We start from the raw sequence: 18,553 nt of genomic DNA, 5'->3' as shown, positions 1-18,553 counted from the left end.
GGATTTAGGGAATTGCTAAGTTGGGAATTGTATTTCAACCCAGAACAAAAACTGTGCTTTGACGGACACTAAATAACTTGACCAGCCATAGCAATAACCACAGATTTAGGCCTCATGCACACGACAGTATTTTTTCACTGTCCGCAAAACGGGGGTCCGTTTGTCCGTGATCCGTGACCGGTTTTTCGTCCTTGGGTCTTCCTTGATTTTTGGAGGATCCATGGACATGAAAAAAAAGTCGTTTTGGTGTCCGCCTGGCCGTGCGGAGCCAAACGGATCCGTCCTGAATTACAATGCAAGTCAATGGGGACGGATCCGTTTGACGTTGACACAATATGGTGCAATTGCAAACGGATCCGTCCCCATTGACTTTTAATGTAAAGTCAGGAGTCCCTATTATACCATCGGATCGGAGTTTTCTCCAATCCGATGGTATATTTTAACTTAAAGCGTCCCCATCACCATGGGAACGCCTCTATGTTAGAATATACTGTCGGATATGAGTTACATCGTGAAAACTCATATCCGACAGTATATTCTAACACAGAGGCATTCCCATGGTGATGGGGACGCTTCTAGTTAGAATATACTACAAACTGTGTACATGACTGCCCCCTGCTGCCTGGCAGCACCTGATCTCTTACAGGGGGCCGTGATCAGCACAATTAACCCCTCAGGTGCCGCACCTGAAGGGGTTAATTGTGCGTATCATAGCCCCCTGTAAGAGATCAGGGCTGCCAGGCAGCAGGGGGCAGACCCCCCTCCCCAGTTTGAATATCATTGGTGGCCAGTGCGGGCCCCCCTCCCTCCCTCTATTGTAATAAGAACATTGGTGGCCAGTGTGCGGCCTCCCCCGGCCCCCCCTCCCTCCCTCTAATGTAATTAGTACATTGGTGGCAGTGTGCGGCCTCCCCCGGCTCCCTCCCTCCCTCTATTGTAATAAGAACATTGGTGGCAGTGTGCGGCCTCCCCCGGTCCCCCCCCCCCCGATCATTGGTGGCAGCGGAGTTCCGATGGGAGTCCCAGTTTAATCGCTGGGGCTCCGATCGGTAACCGTGGCAACCAGGACGCTACTGCAGTCCTGGTTGCCATGGTTACTTAGCAATAGTAGAAGCATCATACTTACCTGCTGGCTGCTACGCTGTCTGTGTCCGGCCGGGAGCTCCTCCTACTGGTAAGTGACAGGTCTGTGCGAAGCATTGCTAAATGAACTATACATGTCAACCAGGGATTACATACCCCATATCATCCTCAGAGCAGTGGTAAGGTTGAACGTCTCAATGGGATTATTAAGAACAGGATCTCAAAAATCATGGCTGATACTCAAAAATCATGGCCTGAATGTCTCGCTATGGCCCTTTATTCCATCAGGAATGCCCCCAGAAAGCCCCATGGGTTATCACCCTACGAAATTTTATTCGGTAGTCCTCCAAAGACGAGATTGTACTACCCTCAACAGCTGTCTTCTGTACATTCCCAGCTGACAGGGTATGTGCAGTCTCTGCAAAAGGAGCTCCAAAAAGTCCACCACCCAGACTCAATAACCGGTGTTCATTCTATTCAACAAGTTGATTGGGTCGTGCTAAAGAAATATCAGAGGACGGGACTAGAACCGAGATATCTTGGCCCATTCCAGGTGCTGCTGACAACGCCAACCTCTCTGAAACTCGAAGGACCAGACAACTGGGTCCACGCCAGTCACTGCAAGAAGCTGCTCAACTACATCAAAGAATGAGAAGTGTAATTTTAATTTATTTGTGTAGCATAGTTTATTCTAGCAAGGGAAACAATGAAAAGCATCCCAATCTTTTGTTTAAAATGCACCTCCAGCTAGCTAAGGCAGCAAACAGGACCAATTGCTGGGTGTGCTCTAAATCCCCCCTAGCCATTATACCCCAGCAATGGCAGCCGTTCATGCTATATACAACGTTCATATTGGCATGAAGAAGTATGAGAAATTAGCCAAGACCACCCAGAGACATTTGTCGATAGAATTTAACAATACATTCCTACAGGGTAACATTAGTTATAGTTTTAATATTAGCTGTGGCTCTTGCGCCTCGCTTGCCAATCCTGTATGGGTGTCTGGGCAGTTAGGTGTCCCGCAGGTATGCTTCAACATCAGCTTCGATAAAGTGGATAGATTTGTGGGATCCTCCAGTTGTGAGAAAGGTATAACAGTCAACCTTACTAATGAAACCCCCGATCTCTTTAGTAACACCCATAGACCAGATTATATCTGTTGGAAAGAAGGATGCGATGTTCAGACTGCCAGGGCGATCCCCCAGTCTATTTAGTTATTACTTAGTGCCCGAGATCGTCAGAGAAACTCCTCATGTGCTGTTCTGATAGGCCCATATCATTTCCTGTGCGGTTCCGCCGCTTATAAGGTAGTCCCCCTTAATGCAAGAGGTTCATGTGCTTTAGTGAAGCTTGTTGCAGCATCTTACATTGCAGATAATCAAGAGGATTTGATGGTGCGTAAGAAGGCAAAGATGTCTGGGAGAGCTCGTAGGGAACTGTTCTCTAGCCACGATCAGGCTTGGGCATGGTTCCCCGTGTGGACTGGATGGGGGATCGAGATTATGAAGCGATTGAACAATTTCTCTATTGTAGATGAGATGTTCAATGAAACTGTAGAAGCTGTCAGGAAGATCACCCAGGAACAACGACAGATAAAGACTCTAGTACTGCAGGAAAAGATGGCTCTTGATTGTATTTTAGCATCCAAGGGGGGTTTCTGTGAATTCATAGGTGAGGACTGTTGTACCTGGATAACGGACACCAGTAACATGGTCAAAGCACATATGGATAAGGTTAGCATCCTGCAAGGCAGAGCCAGAGCTATAGCTAGTGAAGGTTGGAATCCTTTTAAAGGTTTGGGAAGTTCGGGGATTTTTTGTTTTCCATTGGATCCTGGCTAAAGGAAATAGGAGTATATATAACTGGTGTTTCTGTTTCTATTCCTTCTATACGCCGGAGTGAGATGTTCCTGGTGTCTAATCGACAGAGTCACCAAAGCCCAAACAGATGACTACATTTTAGTTGCCGAGACGCCCTGAAGACCAACCCATGGACCAGATACAGAGGATTCCAAACTGACCGGCGACCAAAGCGACCCACCACCTCCTCTGAGTCACCTCCTGAAGAGCAGAACCTCAGAGTCAAGATTTGTTTTCAAGCTCTGTTGTTTTCCATCATCTGTTTTGCTTTTTGGATTCAGGACTTTTCGTATACAAGAGGGACTGTTTATTTTCTTTTCCAAAGAAGATCATGATTCATCGAGGGACACTAGGGACCATATGACAAAGAGGAGGGACTGTTGTGGAAATGTTATTATATGGAATTATGCAGACATTTTATCTTAGGATGTGTGTGTGTTTTATAGATTGTCATCTTTCACCCTGTGCCGGATTTAACCGAGGAACGCTCTAGCAGAGGGTACTTGGGTTGAATCGGGACCAGCGGTAAAACAGTCAGTATGAAAACCTTCTCATGGGCTTGGAGACGTGTTCTCAGCGTGTAGGGGGAAGTTTGCCGGTTTGTGAGCACTAAGTGCAATGCACTGGGCTTCGTCCTTCAAATGTCTATACACATTAGAGAAGTGAAGTCTCCATAACGAGAGATACATGTTATACCTCTGCTGCGGCTTCCTTATCCCTTTCTGGATACATATCTGCTTTTAAGACATGCATATCTGCCTTGTCGGTATACTCGTGCCGTATCCTGACAATAGCCGTAGCAATGTCCCGCGGATAGTCCCAAATCTATAAGAACCAGTAGAATGATCTTCACTAGATACTGGTCACTTTAAGCAGTATTGAATGTGGTCCATGCTGACAGTGATGGGGGATGGGCAGCCACCTGGCTGATCAGACAATGGACATGACTCATCCTTCCTTATACAGGGATGAGGTGTGTGCATTGCACTGTTCGGCCATGTTGATGCCCTCCCATGTCCTTTGATATGTACCTGCACTTTCTCGGCTGACTGGCTGAAATTGTAAAGCCATCTCTCACTGGGTGTCGTTCTATTGCCTTAATAAAGAAGGAGTCTGGAATCGATTGGGGAGCTTTTTGCACGGACTCCAGCTTGAACCAGCATTGTGTCTGACTTTTCCTGGGCTAAAGAAGTACTTCATCCCTTATACAGAAAGTACTGAATAATAGCTACGGAATTGTTTGTGCTTGGCGCACTTTAATACTGAAGTGCACCTTTTAGTGCACCGGAGATTTGTGCGCAAAGTTCAACCAAATTATCCATATCATTTCTGCCTTCTGTGAGACACCTGTTTAGTAAAAAGTACCCTTTCCACCACTTAAAATGTTCGTACAGGGGTGCTGTTTCCGTAATGTGGTCACTTCTTGGGTTTTTTTTATTTCTGGGGACCATAGGATATTTTTTTAAATGCGACATGGCAGCTAAAATCCATGTCTGCCAATTCAGGCCTGCAAAAACCATATTTTGCACTTTGCCTGTAGAGGCCTGCTGTGCGTCAATACAGCAGGCTACGAGCACATATGGGGCGTTCGCAAAATGGGGAGGAAATGCGAAAAATGGGGAGGAATGCAAAAAAAAAACTGAGGTAGAAGCAAATTTTCCTCACTTTAGGGGAATGAAAATTCCTCCCCGACTCCAATCAGGCAATCAGAATATCTCCCTGGATCAACGATATCTCTCTAGTAGCTATAGCCTGTAATATTATTACGCTCCAGAAATACATCCAGGCCCCTCTTGAATTCCTTTATTGTACTCACCATCACACCTCCTCAGGCAGAGAGTTCCATATTCTCACTGCTCTTACCGTAAAGAATCCTTTTCTATGTTTGTGTACAAACCTTCTTTCCTCCAGACGCAGAGGATGTCCCCTCGTCACAGTCACAGTCCTGGAGATAAATAGATGATGGGATAGATCTCTGTACTGACCCCTGATATATTTATACATATTAATTAGATCTCCCCTCATTCGTCTTTTTTCTAAAGTGAATAACCCTAATTTTGATAATCTTTCAGGGTACTGTAGTTGCCCCATTCCAGTTATTACTTTAGTTGCCCTCCTCTGGACCTTCTCCAGCTCTGCTATGTCTGCCTTGTTTACAGGAGCCCAGAACTGTACACAGTACTCCATGTGTGGTCTGACTAGCGATTTGTAAAGTGTTAGTACTATGTTCTTATCACGTGCATCTATGCCCCTTCTGATGCAACACATTATCTTATTGGCCTTGGCAGCAGCTGCCTGACACTGGTTTTTGCAGCTTAGTTTGCTGTTTATTAAAATTCCTAGATCCTTTTCCATGTCGGTGTTACCGGGTGTTTTACCATTTAGTATGTACGGATGACTTGCATTATTCCTTCCCATGTGCATAACTTTACATTTGTCAGTGTTAAACCTCATCTGCCACTTATCTGCCCAAGCCTCCAATCTATCCAGATCCCTCTGTAGTAGTATACGGTCCTCATCAGTGTAAATTACTTTACACAGTTTAGTGTCATCTGCTAAAATTGATACTTTACTATGCAAGCCTTCTACGAGATCATTAATAGTAATTTTTCATTTTTATAAGGGTCCATTCACACGTCCGTTTTTTCTTTCCTGATCTGTTCAGTTTTTTGCGGAACAGATCAGGACCAGATCTGGACCCATTCATTTTCAATGGGTCCTGGAAAAAATCGGACAGCACAATGTGTGCTGTCCGTTTCCGTTGTTCCGTTCCGCATGTCCATTTAAATATAAAACATGTCCTATTCTTTTCCGCAAAATTCGGATCCTGGTACAATACAAAGTCAATGGATCCGCAAAAAACGGAAGATATTCGGATGTCATTCCGTATGTCATCCGTTTTTTGCGGAATCCGTTCCTGGAAACACATAACAAATTATTATTTTTTATTTTTTTTTTCTATTTTTTTTCCAATGAATTCCAAACAACTTTATTTGATTATATAGATCATACCAGTGTATTACTGTATTGCGGCGGCAGCAGGGAGCGCACGGCGTCATAGCAACCAGTGACGCCGTGCGCTCCTGCTCTCAGGTAGGATCCAGGCCGCGGTTCCACGGCCCGCACACGGCCGTGAAACACGGCCGTGTGCATTGGGCCTAAATGTGTGCTTTAAAATAATCTCTAGTATTTCTGTCTTCTATGAGACACCTGTTTTGGTAAAAAGTACCCTTTCCACCACTTAAAATGTTCGTACGGGGATGCTGTTTCCGTAATGGGATCACTTCTTGGGTTCTTTTTATTTCTGGGGACCTCAGGATATTTTTTAAATGCAACATGGCAGCTAAAATCCATGTCTGCCAATTCAGGCCTGCAAAAAACATATTTTGCACTTTGCCTGTAGAGGCCTGCTGTGCGCCAAAACAGCAGGCTACGAGCACATATGGGGTGTTTGCAAAATGGGGAGAAAATGGGGAACATATAATGGCGTACACTTTCTCCTTTAACTCTTGTGAAAGTAAAGGTCTGCTAGTAATTTTACATTTTTACAAATGTGTGCTTTGAAATACTCTCTCTAGTATTTCTGCCTTCTGTGAGACACCTGTTTGGTAAAAAGTACCCTTTCCACCACTTAAAATGTGTGTACGGGGGTGTAGTTTCTGGAATGGGGTCACTTTTGGAGGTTCCCACTCTAGGGCCACCTCAGGGTGTCTTCATATGCGACATAGCTCCCAATTACCATTCCAGCTAAATCCTCTCTCCTAACCGCCATATGTTGCTCCTTCCACTCTGAAGCCTGCCGTGCGGCCATACATAATTTTTTGAGCACATCTAGGGTGTTGGCGTATTCGGGGGGAAATGGGTAACAAATTGTGGGGTGCATTTTGTCCTGTTACCCCTTGTGAAAGTAAAAAATGTGGGTGTAAAGCAACTTTTTGGGGAAAAAATTGTTATTTTTTATTTTCACAGCCAAGCGTTTCCTAATTCAGTGAAATGCCTGATTGGTCAAAATGCTCACTACACACCTTTAAATATTCCTTGAGGGATGTAGTTTCCATAATAGGGTCACTTATTGGGGGTTTCCACTCTAGGGCCACCTCAGGGTGTCTTCATATGCGACATAGCTCCCAATTACCATTCCAGCTAAATCCTCTCTCCTAACCGCCATATGGTGCTTCTTCCACTCTGAAGCCTGTCGTGCGGCCATGCATCATTTTTTGAGAATATATGGGGTGTTGGCGTATTCGGGGGGAAATGGGTAACAAAAATGTGGGGTGCATTTTGTCCTGTTACCTCTTGTGAAAGTGAAAAATGTGGGTGTAAAGAAACTTTTTCAGGATTTATTTTTTATTTTTTTATTTTAACAGCCAAGCGTTTCCTAATTCTTTGAAATGCCTGATGGGTCAATATTCTCACTACACACCTTTAAATATTCCTTGAGGGGTGTAGTTTTCAGAATGGGGTCACTTTTTGGGGGTTTCCACTCTAGGGGTACCTCAGGGTGTTTTTCAATTGCAAGATGGCGCCTGTGAATTATTCCGGTGAAATCTGCCTTCCATAAGCCATTTGGTGCTCCTTTCCTTCTGACCCCTGTGGTGCGCCCATATAGCAGTATACAAGCACATATGGGGTATTGCTGTGATCAGGAAAAAATGGGCAATAAATTAGGGGGTACATTTTCTCTAGTTCCCCCTTTTGAAAGTGAAAAATTTGGGCCTAAAGTCTGTTTTTCTGGAAAAAATTTTTTTTTTTTCATTTTCACAGCCAATTCTATGATTTACCTTTGAGGACAAAGTTATCTGTACACATCTTGAAATATCCCTGGAGTGGTGTAGTTTCCAGAATGGGGTCACTCTTTGGGAGTTTCCATTCTAGGGGTACTTCAGGGTGTCTTTATATGCAACATAGCTCACAAAAGCAAATCCTGCAAAATCTGTCCTCAAAAAGCCCTATGGCGCTACTTCCCTTTTGGACCCTGACATGCACCCATACATTATTTTTTGAGCACATATTGGGTGTTCGCGTATTCAGGGAGAAATGGGTAACACAATGTGGGGTGCATTTTGTCCTGTTACCCCTTGTGAAAGTGAAAAATGTGGGTGTAAAGCAACTTTTTCTGCAAAAAAATTGTAATTTTTTAGGGTTGAGCGAACCCGAACTGTAAAGTTCAGGTTTGTACCAAACATTAGGATTTTTGGACCCCGGACCCGAACCCGAACATTTCAGTAAAAGTTCGGGTTCAGTGTTTGGCAATTTCTTAGCGCTTTTTAAAAGGCTGCAGAGCAGCCAATCAACAAGCGTTTAACTGCTTGACCTTCGAAGCCATCACAGCCATGCCTACTAATGGCATGGCTGTGATTGGCCAGTGCAGCATGTGACCCAGCCTCTATATAAGCTGGAGTCACGTAGCGCTGCACGTCACTCTGCTGTGCTTAGTGTAGGGAGAGGATGCTGCTGTGAGGGAGAAAATAGGACAGAATCTGTTATCAGAACTCCAATTGAACTCAGCGATCTACATAGATTTAGTTGTGTGGGTGTAGTGCACAATATTTTTACCCTGCCCTGAGCCCAGTGACAGAGAAAAATAACTTTTATTTGTCTGTTAGGTGGGTGGCGACGCCGGCCATTTTATGCAAGCTCAGTGCACCAGCACTGCATCTGTGCTTTTGTGACATTCAAATCCAAGCTTGAAATACTGCAATAATAATCTGGTTTTAAAATAAAAACACCCTTTTTTGGCAATATTCTACATCTGGTGCCTTTGCAGGATTAGTCTGTGCAATTTAAGCTATAAATACAGCTATAATTTTCTGGGTTTTTAAAAACACCCTTTTTTGGCAAAATACTTAATTTTGCAGCCCTTGCTGCAGCTGTGATTGTTAAAAACAAGTTTGAAATACTTCAATAATTTTCTGGCTTTGAAAAAATACCCATTTTTGGCAATAACCTTCATTTTAGGCCTCTGTCGCATTAGTCAGTGTGCAATTTAAAGGGCTTCTGTCACCCGCTTAAAACTCATTTTTCATTTTTGGGCATATTAAAATCCTTATTGGACGACTATTCCCTATATAGGGCTCTTACCTTGTTCTGTGGCTTGGTTTCACTAAAAATCGATCTTTTAAAATATGCAAATGACTTCTCCGGAGGAGGAGAGCGCTCCCTGGCCCTGTCAATCAGCAGGAGGAGGAGGTGTTCTTTTTAAAGGAGGATGCGGCGGCTACCAGCAAGTAGACGCCCTTCTTGCTGGTAGTGAAGTCATTTGCATATTTTAAAAGATCGATTTTTAGTGAAACCAGGCCACAGAACAAGGTAAGAGTCCTATATAGGGAATAGTCGTCCAATAAGGATTTTAATATGCCCAAAAATGAATAATTTAGTTTTGGGGGTGACAGACGCCCTTTAAGGCCGGATCCGGATTAATGCCTTTCAATGGGCATTAATTCCGGATCCGGCCTTCCGGCAAGTGTTCAGGATTTTTGGCCAGAGCAAAAAGCGCAGCATGCTGCAGTATTTTCTCCGGCCAAAAAACGTTCCGGTCCTGAACTGAAGACATCCTGATGCATCCTGAACGGATTTCTCTCCATTCAGAATGCATGGGGATAATCTTGATCAGGATTTTTCCGGCATAGAGCCCCGACGACGGAACTCTATGCCGGAAAAGAACAAAGCAAGTGTGAAAGAGCCCTTAAAGATTATTAAAATAAGATTATTTGTAAAACACAAGCACACCACAGCTCCTCTCTCTCTCTCAAAAACACCACAAACTGGCTGCTGGGTAGTGCCTTCATTTATAAAGTGAAGAGGTAGGCTAGTTTCTGATTGGTTGCTAGGGATGTTTGCTAAGCTATTACAAAGCCTTCTCATTGGCTATTCAAGCTAGGAGAAGGGAAGGATTATGAGTCCGCTCATGTACTGTAGAAAAAAAACTAATGAATATTCGAATTGCGAATATATCGCTATATTCGAAAATTCTATCAAAAAAACAATAGGAGAAACTGCTTAACGCCCTTACGCGAATCGATTTAAGCGAATATTCAGTACCAATTATTTTTGCATAATAGAAACCATAATGAAAAGTTCAGTCAGTACTGAATGGTATTTTAGCTGTCACTGACAGTGACAGCTAAAATACCATTCAGTAGTACTGACTTTGAATTTTTATGCAAAAAATTGGTACTGAATATTCGCTTTTATCGATTCGCGTAACGGCGTTAAGTAATTTTCCTATAGTTTTTTTTATTAGAAGAAAAGTCTTTTCTGCACAGAAAAAGTATTTTCTGCACAAAAAAGTCTTCTGCATTTTCTGCAGAAAAAAAACTTGCAGCGCAAGTAATGGACACTACTGATCGGTGCTCAGTGGTTGCAAAATGCTCGTACGCTGATGGTGCGTTCGTGCAAAAATCTAAACTGATTCTAACAAATTGATTATATATATATATATATAATAGTACAGACCAAAAGTTTGGACACACCTTCTCATTCAAGAGAATGCCAAGAGTGTGCAAAGCAGTAATCAAAGCAAAAGATGGCTACTTTGAAGAACCTAGAATATGACATATTTTCAGTTGTTTCACACTTTTTTGTTATGTATATAATTCCACATGTGTTAATTCATAGTTTTGATGCCTTCAGTGTGAATCTACAATTTTCATAGTCAAGAAAATAAAGAAAACTCTTTGAAGGAGAAGGTGTGTCCAAACTTTTGGTCTGTACTGTATATATTTGTGGTCATGGCTTGCCTGTGACACGTGGGCTTGGAGACATGGTACCCCCTACCTGCCTGACTAACTAACTAAGCGGCTTGAGTTGTGCCGTAACCGTTGCGTAGGGGGGGAAGCCTAAAGTGGGCATACCCTGTAATGTTTAGATGAAAATGAGGGCGGGTTGGGAGGGTATTTTGCAATGGAACTTCAGCCTCAAGGGGAGGCGTTAGCTGGGTATAAGTGAGCTGCCGGCGCCCCTCCCACAAATACAGGCCAATGAATCAGCCTTCACACTTGTGGTCATGGCTTGCCTGTGACGCGTGGGCTTGGAGACATGGTACCCTCTACTTGCCTGAATAACTAACTAAGCGGCTAACTAAGCGTAACCGCTGCGTAGGGGGGAAAGCCTAAAGTGGGCAAAAACACTGCTATCAAACTTCACCTGACCGTTTATTCCCAAAACAACATTACATAACAAGACTCTCAAACGCGAGAGACATTTCACTATCGGGACGAGGTATGTACCTGTTGAAACATGAAGAGTGCCAGTGACCTAACTTCTGGATTATATGAGCCATCACTTTATTCCTTGAGGCAGCCGAAGCAGCCCATATCCGGAAAGAATGACCAGAAACAGACGCCGGGTTCAAACCTAAATTTTACACCAACGTGCGGACGTGACTGACAAACTGGGAGGTAGTGAGCGGAGCTTTGGGAAACGGCAACAGAGGGCTGCAAGGGTCTCGGCCTGCCAAAGACACCAGTAACTGTTTGAAAATGCGAACCGGGCACCAAGGGTGTGTCGTTGGGAAAAATTTGACTAGTGTCGGGGGTCCGGTTTGAGAAGTTTTGGTGACCGGCAAGGACAGTATGTATCCACTAGAGCACAGGCCCAGCAGGGAGATGCTGACGTAGCTGCTGCTGGAGGGAGTACACGTGAACTCGCCTGGCCTCAAAACCTCTAGAACCCTAAGTAAATGGCAGCCTTGAGCACGAGACTGGGGAGTGTACCAAAAGGGGCTCGGTCTAGTATATCGGATAAGCCCCTGAAGACTTCTCCAGTGATGGCTTGTCGTCGTGGTTGGCTTGTCCCGTGGCAGATACCCAGGCCCTTCAGGGCTGCCTTAACAATGTGAACGGAAAATAGGGACCCCGACTCCGGGTTGTTGATGGCCGAGAAATGTAGGACCTGACGGTGTTGTGTGAGAGTTTCAGATCTGAATGGTAGTACCCTATAAAGGACAAAACATAGCCAATGAAGCTAGTACTCTCTTGAGGATACTTCGCTTGGAATGTGAGGAACTTGTTCCATCCTGTCTTATAAGTCCTGGCCGTGTTAACCGAAAGAGACCTGGCTATCAGGGCATGTGCCGTAACTATGTGACTGGTCAATCCAGAATAAACTGTGAGTGAGGAGGTATCATGGCCCCTACGTTGTCCGCTTGTGGCATGACCTGTTGGAAAAGGGAAAAATTAGCCTGTGACAGAGCATCAGCCACCACATTCTGGGTACCCCTGATATGGGAACAGCAATAGCGGAAATTACACCATAATAAGAGCCAAACTAGACTCCTGGTGCAGGACATGACTAGTGGGGATTTGGATCTACCTGTCGTTAAATATCCACCATAGCTGCATTATCAGAGACTATCGTGACTGTGGAATTGGACCATGAACTACCCCATACGTATGCTGCGGCCACTATGGGGTATAGTTCAAACAAGGCTGAAGACTTGAGAAACCCCGGGATCTGTCTGACTTCCTCTGGCCATGTACCGGCCAGCCAGTGGGTGCCAGAAATGGCTGCAAAACCTATACTGGAAGAGGCACTGGAAAAAACCACAGGAGATGAACTGGTAGCTGGGGGGATGAAAAAGGAGATCCCATTCCAGTGTCTCAGGAACTGATCCCACATGACTAGATCTGCTACACAATGAGCGTCTAGCTGAACCGGGCTGTGCTGCTGTGGAGCCGCGGGAAGAAGAGCTAACAGACGGGAAATGAACGATCTTCCCTGTGGAATAATGCGCATGGCGAAGTTTAGCATCCCTAGCAACGACTGTAACTCCGCCTTTGTGGATACTCTCGTGACTGTGAATCTATGTATGACTTCCTTGATCCGGATCAGTTTATCTTCCGTTAAACTGGCTAACATGTTGACGGAGTCTAGTACGATACCCAGGAAAGTGATCACCATGGATGGGCCTTCAATTTTCTTAGGCGACACTGGCACGCCTAGCTGGGAAAAACTACTCATAGGGTGTCCAGATCCTGGGGTGTGCACCCTGGGTATTCAATCAGCAAAAAGTCATCCAAATAGTGAATAACATGACTGCAGTTAAACTTGACTTCCAACACCCAGTGCAGGGCCTTAACAAACTGGTCAAATAGCCAGGGGCTACTCTTGGAGCCAAATGTCAGTTTGGTGGCGAAATAATACAGGTTCTTCTATTTGATACCATGCCACTGCCAGAGCGCAGGCATGATGCGAAGTAGTTTGAAGGCATCTGATATGTCTGCCTTGGACAGATGACCCCCAGGCCCTGCCTGCTTGATGATGGCTATGGCTGACCCATGGACGAATACTTCATACTCACCTCTTCAGATGGGATGAGGGAATTGAGACTGGAAACATGAGAGGCATGCAGGGCTGAAAGGTCATAAACCAGCCTCTCCTTCTTGCTGAATTTACCTGTGACTACCCCCACCGGGTTGACCCGCCAGTGGTCGAACGGGGGAACCGAAAAAGGGCCTATGAGGAACTCTTTCTCTAATTCAGCCTCTATCAACACTGTTGTGGGGACTCTCACCGCGGACTGTAAGTTTTTACACTCATACGTGGCTTCAGGCAGCGTGATTAGAACTGTGTTGAAACCTGATTCGAAACCTGCGACCAGGAAATCAACAAATCCAGTGTTATGATGGCCTTGGAGGCAAGAGTGTAAATAAGCATTTTATTTTTTTTCTGGACGGGCCTGTGTGTGTGTGACATGCTGAGAAAGCCCGTGAAGGGGGAACATGTTCATGACCCCAGGTGACTGCGTGCTATGCAAAATAACAAATGTGGAACGGATCGAACCTGAATGACGTGTCAGGTATCCAATCTTTCGTTCAATGCTGGTAACGCACCGATAACAGCCTGAGGGGGCACAAACAGCGAACCCTGAGACGTGATGAGGAACACATGCATAACATGAGCCATGCACGTGCAACCTGAGAGCTCTGGAGTTCCTGATTACCTTAAGATGCACCTGTACCCATATATATATATATATATATATATATATATATATATATATATATATATATACATACTATATATTTTTTTTTTTTCTACCTTCAGCCTGCGCCCACGCTGTACAGGACGACAGCTAGTTGAAAAGGACAACTGAAAGGTGATCTGAAAGGAGAAAAGGTGCACTATGACTACCCCAACTGATTAAGGTAAAGTGCAGCTGCTGAGATCGGTGACAGAACGGTTGATGGCAGGCTATAATCGCAGGCAATGGTGGCTAGCAGATAACACCTGACAAACTGCCATCCCCTGCTGAATGGTAGGGGGCCACGGGTTACTCAGGAGTGAGCCGTAGTGCATGCAACCTCCCCATATAAGCGACTGCGGCGTTTAGATGCCTGCCGAGCACGAAATGACAGAGAACGTAGTAGCAGAGCGCATGGTGGCATAATGCAAATGGCAGGCCACAAATCACCATGTATATGTCTGATGCGTGCACAAACTTTTGCAGCAAACACATGCCCCCCAGCACATGTGTAAAACATTGTTGTATGTTATGTTACTGACTGTAGCGTAGCATCTGGAACTAGCTTCTGCGCAGTTAAACTGGAAGGCACAAGTAGACCGCACAGTCCCGCCAAAACAAACATTGTACAGCAGGAATTAGCGTCACTGATATTACCGTATAGTGGGGCACACTTCACCACCATCCTTGCGTGAGGCACGGCGCCCCATGCGAGAAACGCACCAATGAGAAAATCGTGACGGAGTCCCGCTGACTCCTGCATCCTAGTCGCACTGCCGCGTGGGTAACCAAAGCATGGGCTACTGGGCAGACCGCTCCGGTGCGGCGCGCCACTCCTCCTTACCAAAGGAGCAGACATACCGCCGGCCCGACTGTGAAGTGGACGGGCTGCACGAGCGCGCAGCATATACTTACCCAAAGCCGGGACGAACTCCATAGCGGACTCCTCGCCGCCAGCTAGGACAGATCCTGCAGAGGCTCACTCGTGCTGACTCAGAACCAAACAGGATATGTTGCAATGGAACGTGCGCCTCAGGGGGAGGTGTTACCTGGGTATAAGTGAGCTGCCAGCACCCCTCCCACAAATACAGGCCAATGAATCGGCCTTCACACATAACTAACTACCACTAACTGCAGTTATTTTTTCACACACAAAAAAATTTGAAAAAAAAAACAACTAAAAAATGTGCAGATGCTACTGAGCACACTTCTGATTGGTGCTCTGCAGCACACACGCACACACTGTAGTATAAAACTTTACTACACTGGCTAAAAATGTAACTTATATCTATATATATATATATATATATATATATATATTTATATAAAGCCCTAACTACCAGTTCTTTTTTTAACAAAAAAAAATGCTAAATTGTCAAAAATATCAGCACAAATAATCCGCAGGTGCTGATCAGGCAGGTACGCGTTGAAAAGCACTTGGTGCTCACAGCTCGCACGCAGAAAAAGTGATGCAGAGCTGGAAAATGGTAAAAAAAATAAAAAATACCCAAAAAAGTGCACGGACCAAATGGCGTCCGTAAAAAAAAGGATGGGGGGGACAGAGAGGAAGGAGTCTAGTTAGGAGTGAGTTCAGAGCACCCCCCTGCTAGGGGAAGGAAGCAGGAGCCCGTCCCTGTTGGACGTGGCCTTGCCCAGGCAAGCTAGAGCACCTTCAGCACAGCTGGAAGCCTCAGAGACCAGGAGAAAGTGTTCCCTGGTCAAAGCTAGAGACAGACCAGACTACAGAGTGAAGTACAGCATAAAGAGAGAGCTAAGTTATACAGCCGGCCTGTCAGCACAGCAAATGATGTAGCAGAAAGGAATTTGCCTGCCACAATTAATGCCAAAGCCTGCTGGAAACCAAGACAAAGCCTGTAAATCATTTGGATAAAAGTTTATTTAAGTAAAGCTGTTATCAACTTCATCACAAGGTCTGGACTCCATTTATTCTTCATCCCTACTACTACCCTCTTTTTTGTCTGCGTTTCAGAAGGTCAAGCCTGGGGTTCCAGCGTATCCAGCTAGGAGCTGTCACGGAAGGTGTACAGAAACTAGAAGACACAAAAGGAAGATCCAACTGACTGGATCCAAAACTAAGGAACCAGAGGATAAGCCCTGTAACAGACCTGGCTCTCTCCCTTAATGCTCTGCCTATGCAAAAATCTCTATGGTAGATGATTTCATATCCTCGTTCTTTGACTGTATGACACCTGAACACCCTATAATAGTGAGGGGACACGACCACCGGCTCCCTACACTTAATACAGAGGGAGTCAGGGTCACCTAGGATCCAGCAAACAGGAAAACGCAAATGAATGAATGAACAAACTTATCTGTAGAAGACTCAGTAGTAGCATCCAGCATGCACACACTTCAGGAAGTTGTATAAACCGCAAAGTGATGCAGTATAGGAAGGGATTTAAAGGGATGCAATCAGTGCAACTACATGACAGCTGAGAGAGGCTAACGAGATGAGAAATGAAAGCAAAACAAAAGGAACCTCAAGCAGGAGGTTCTGAAGAACATCTGTCAGAGCTTCTCAGATGTCTGGTGGTGACAGTACCCCTCCTTCTACGAGTGGACTCCGGACACTCAGAGCCCACCTTCTCAGGATGGGACCTATGGAAAGCCCTGATGAGACGAGTGGCCTTAATGTCCGTCACTGGGACCCACATCCTCTCCTCAGGACCATAACCCTCCCAATGTCATGGAACCATGAACCAGATGTACAACAAGAGATGAGTGGAAATAAGAAGGCTTTATTGAAAATAAAGCTGTAAGGCAAAAGTCCAAACGGATGGCTAAACCGAAGCAGGGTCTTGCGAAACCGGGGATCAGGAACCAGAAGGGTAGTCAGACGAAGCCAGGATCAGGAATCAGCAGGGTAGTCAGACGAAGCCAGGATCAGGAATCAGCAGGGTAGTCAGACGAAGCCAGGATCAGGAACCAGAAGCAGCAGCAGTCTTAGAAGCATGTGAGCACAGGAGGACCAAGCAAGGAACTGAAGCCACAGACCTCCTATATATGTGAGCTAGGCATCCAGCTCCTCCCAGTGGGAAGGAGGAGCCGCAGGGTGGGAGGCTACAAGAAACCCAGAAACCAAGATGGCCGCCAGCACATGTCAAACGAAGGAGAACAGCAAGGAGGTAAGACCATGACAGTACCTCCCCCTCAAGGGCCCCTCCTCCGCGGAGTAAGGAACGGTTTCTGAGGGAAGCGTGCGTGGAAGGCTCGGAGCAAGGCAGGAGCATGGACATCTGCGGAGGGAACCCAGGAACGCTCCTCTGGACCATAACCACGCCAATGGACCAAAAACTGCACCCGGCCGCGGACCAGGCGTGAGTCCAGGATATTGCTCACCTCATACTCCTCACGATTGCCCACTTGGACCGGACGAGGCCGAGGAATCGAGGAAGTGAAACTATTACACACCAGTGGCTTCAACAGGGAGACATGAAACACGTTGGAGATCCGCATGCCAGGAGGAAGCGCAAGGGCATAGGCTACCGGGTTTACCCTGCGAAGCACTCGGAAGGGACCAACAAAGCGAGGCGCCAGCTTGGGAGTGGGCACTCGAAGGTTGAGATTGCGGGTGGACAACCATACGCGGTCTCCGACCTGGTAGGAAGGAGCGGGCGCTCGTCTGCGATCAGCCTGGAGTCTCTGGCGCTGCGCAGAGACCTCAAGGGACCTCTGGATCTGTACCCAAGAAGCACGTAGGACGGAAAGGTGATCCTCCACAGCCGGAATATCCTGGGGAGAGAATACCTCCGGTAACACGGCAGGTTGGAACCCATAATTGGCCATGAAGGGAGACGTCCCAGAGGAAGAGTTCATCGCCGTGTTCCTGGCAAACTCAGCCCAAGGCAGAAGGTCAACCCAATTGTCTTGGTGATCGGAGACATAGCAACGAAGGAATTGCTCCAAGGCCTGATTGGATCGTTCTGCAGCCCCATTGGACTGAGGGTGGTAGGCCGAGGAGAAAGAGAGATGAATCCCCAACTGGGAACAAAAGGCGCGCCAGAACCTGGACACAAACTGACTCCCCCGATCCGACACAATCTCCTTGGGCAAACCGTGCAACCGGAAGACCTCCCTGGCAAAAATCGAGGCCAACTCTTGTGCAGAGGGTAGCTTCTTGAGAGGAACACAGTGGCACATTTTGGAAAACCGATCCACTATCATGAGAATGACCGTATGGCCTCGGGATGCAGGGAGGTCCACAATGAAATCCATCCCCAGGTGTGACCATGGACGCTCCCCGGTGGCTATGGGTTGCAAAAGGCCCAACGGAAGGTGCCGAGGGGACTTACTCTGGGCACAAACGGAGCATGCCGCTACATATGCGGCGATGTCGGAACGTAGAGAAGGCCACCAGAACAGACGTGAAACAGCCCAGGACAGCTGATTCTTTCCAGGATGCCCCGCGGCCTTGGAGTTATGGTAGGTTCGCAACAACCGAGTGCGCAACTCCTCAGGCACAAAACACCTGCTGTTGGGTCTCCCAGAGGGAGCACCAGATTGAGCCGCCAAAATCTGCTCACCCAGGGGAGAGGTCAGGCTGGTGCGAATGGCGGCCAGGATCTGATTCGGAGGTATGACCGAAGTCGGAATCGACTCCTCCCCGGACAGCTCGGAGTACTGCCGT

The sequence above is a fragment of the Bufo gargarizans genome, chromosome 8, assembly GCF_014858855.1.
Source record: "Bufo gargarizans isolate SCDJY-AF-19 chromosome 8, ASM1485885v1, whole genome shotgun sequence".
In the NCBI taxonomy this organism is placed as follows: domain Eukaryota; kingdom Metazoa; phylum Chordata; class Amphibia; order Anura; family Bufonidae; genus Bufo; species Bufo gargarizans.
This window is presented reverse-complemented; position numbering follows the sequence as displayed.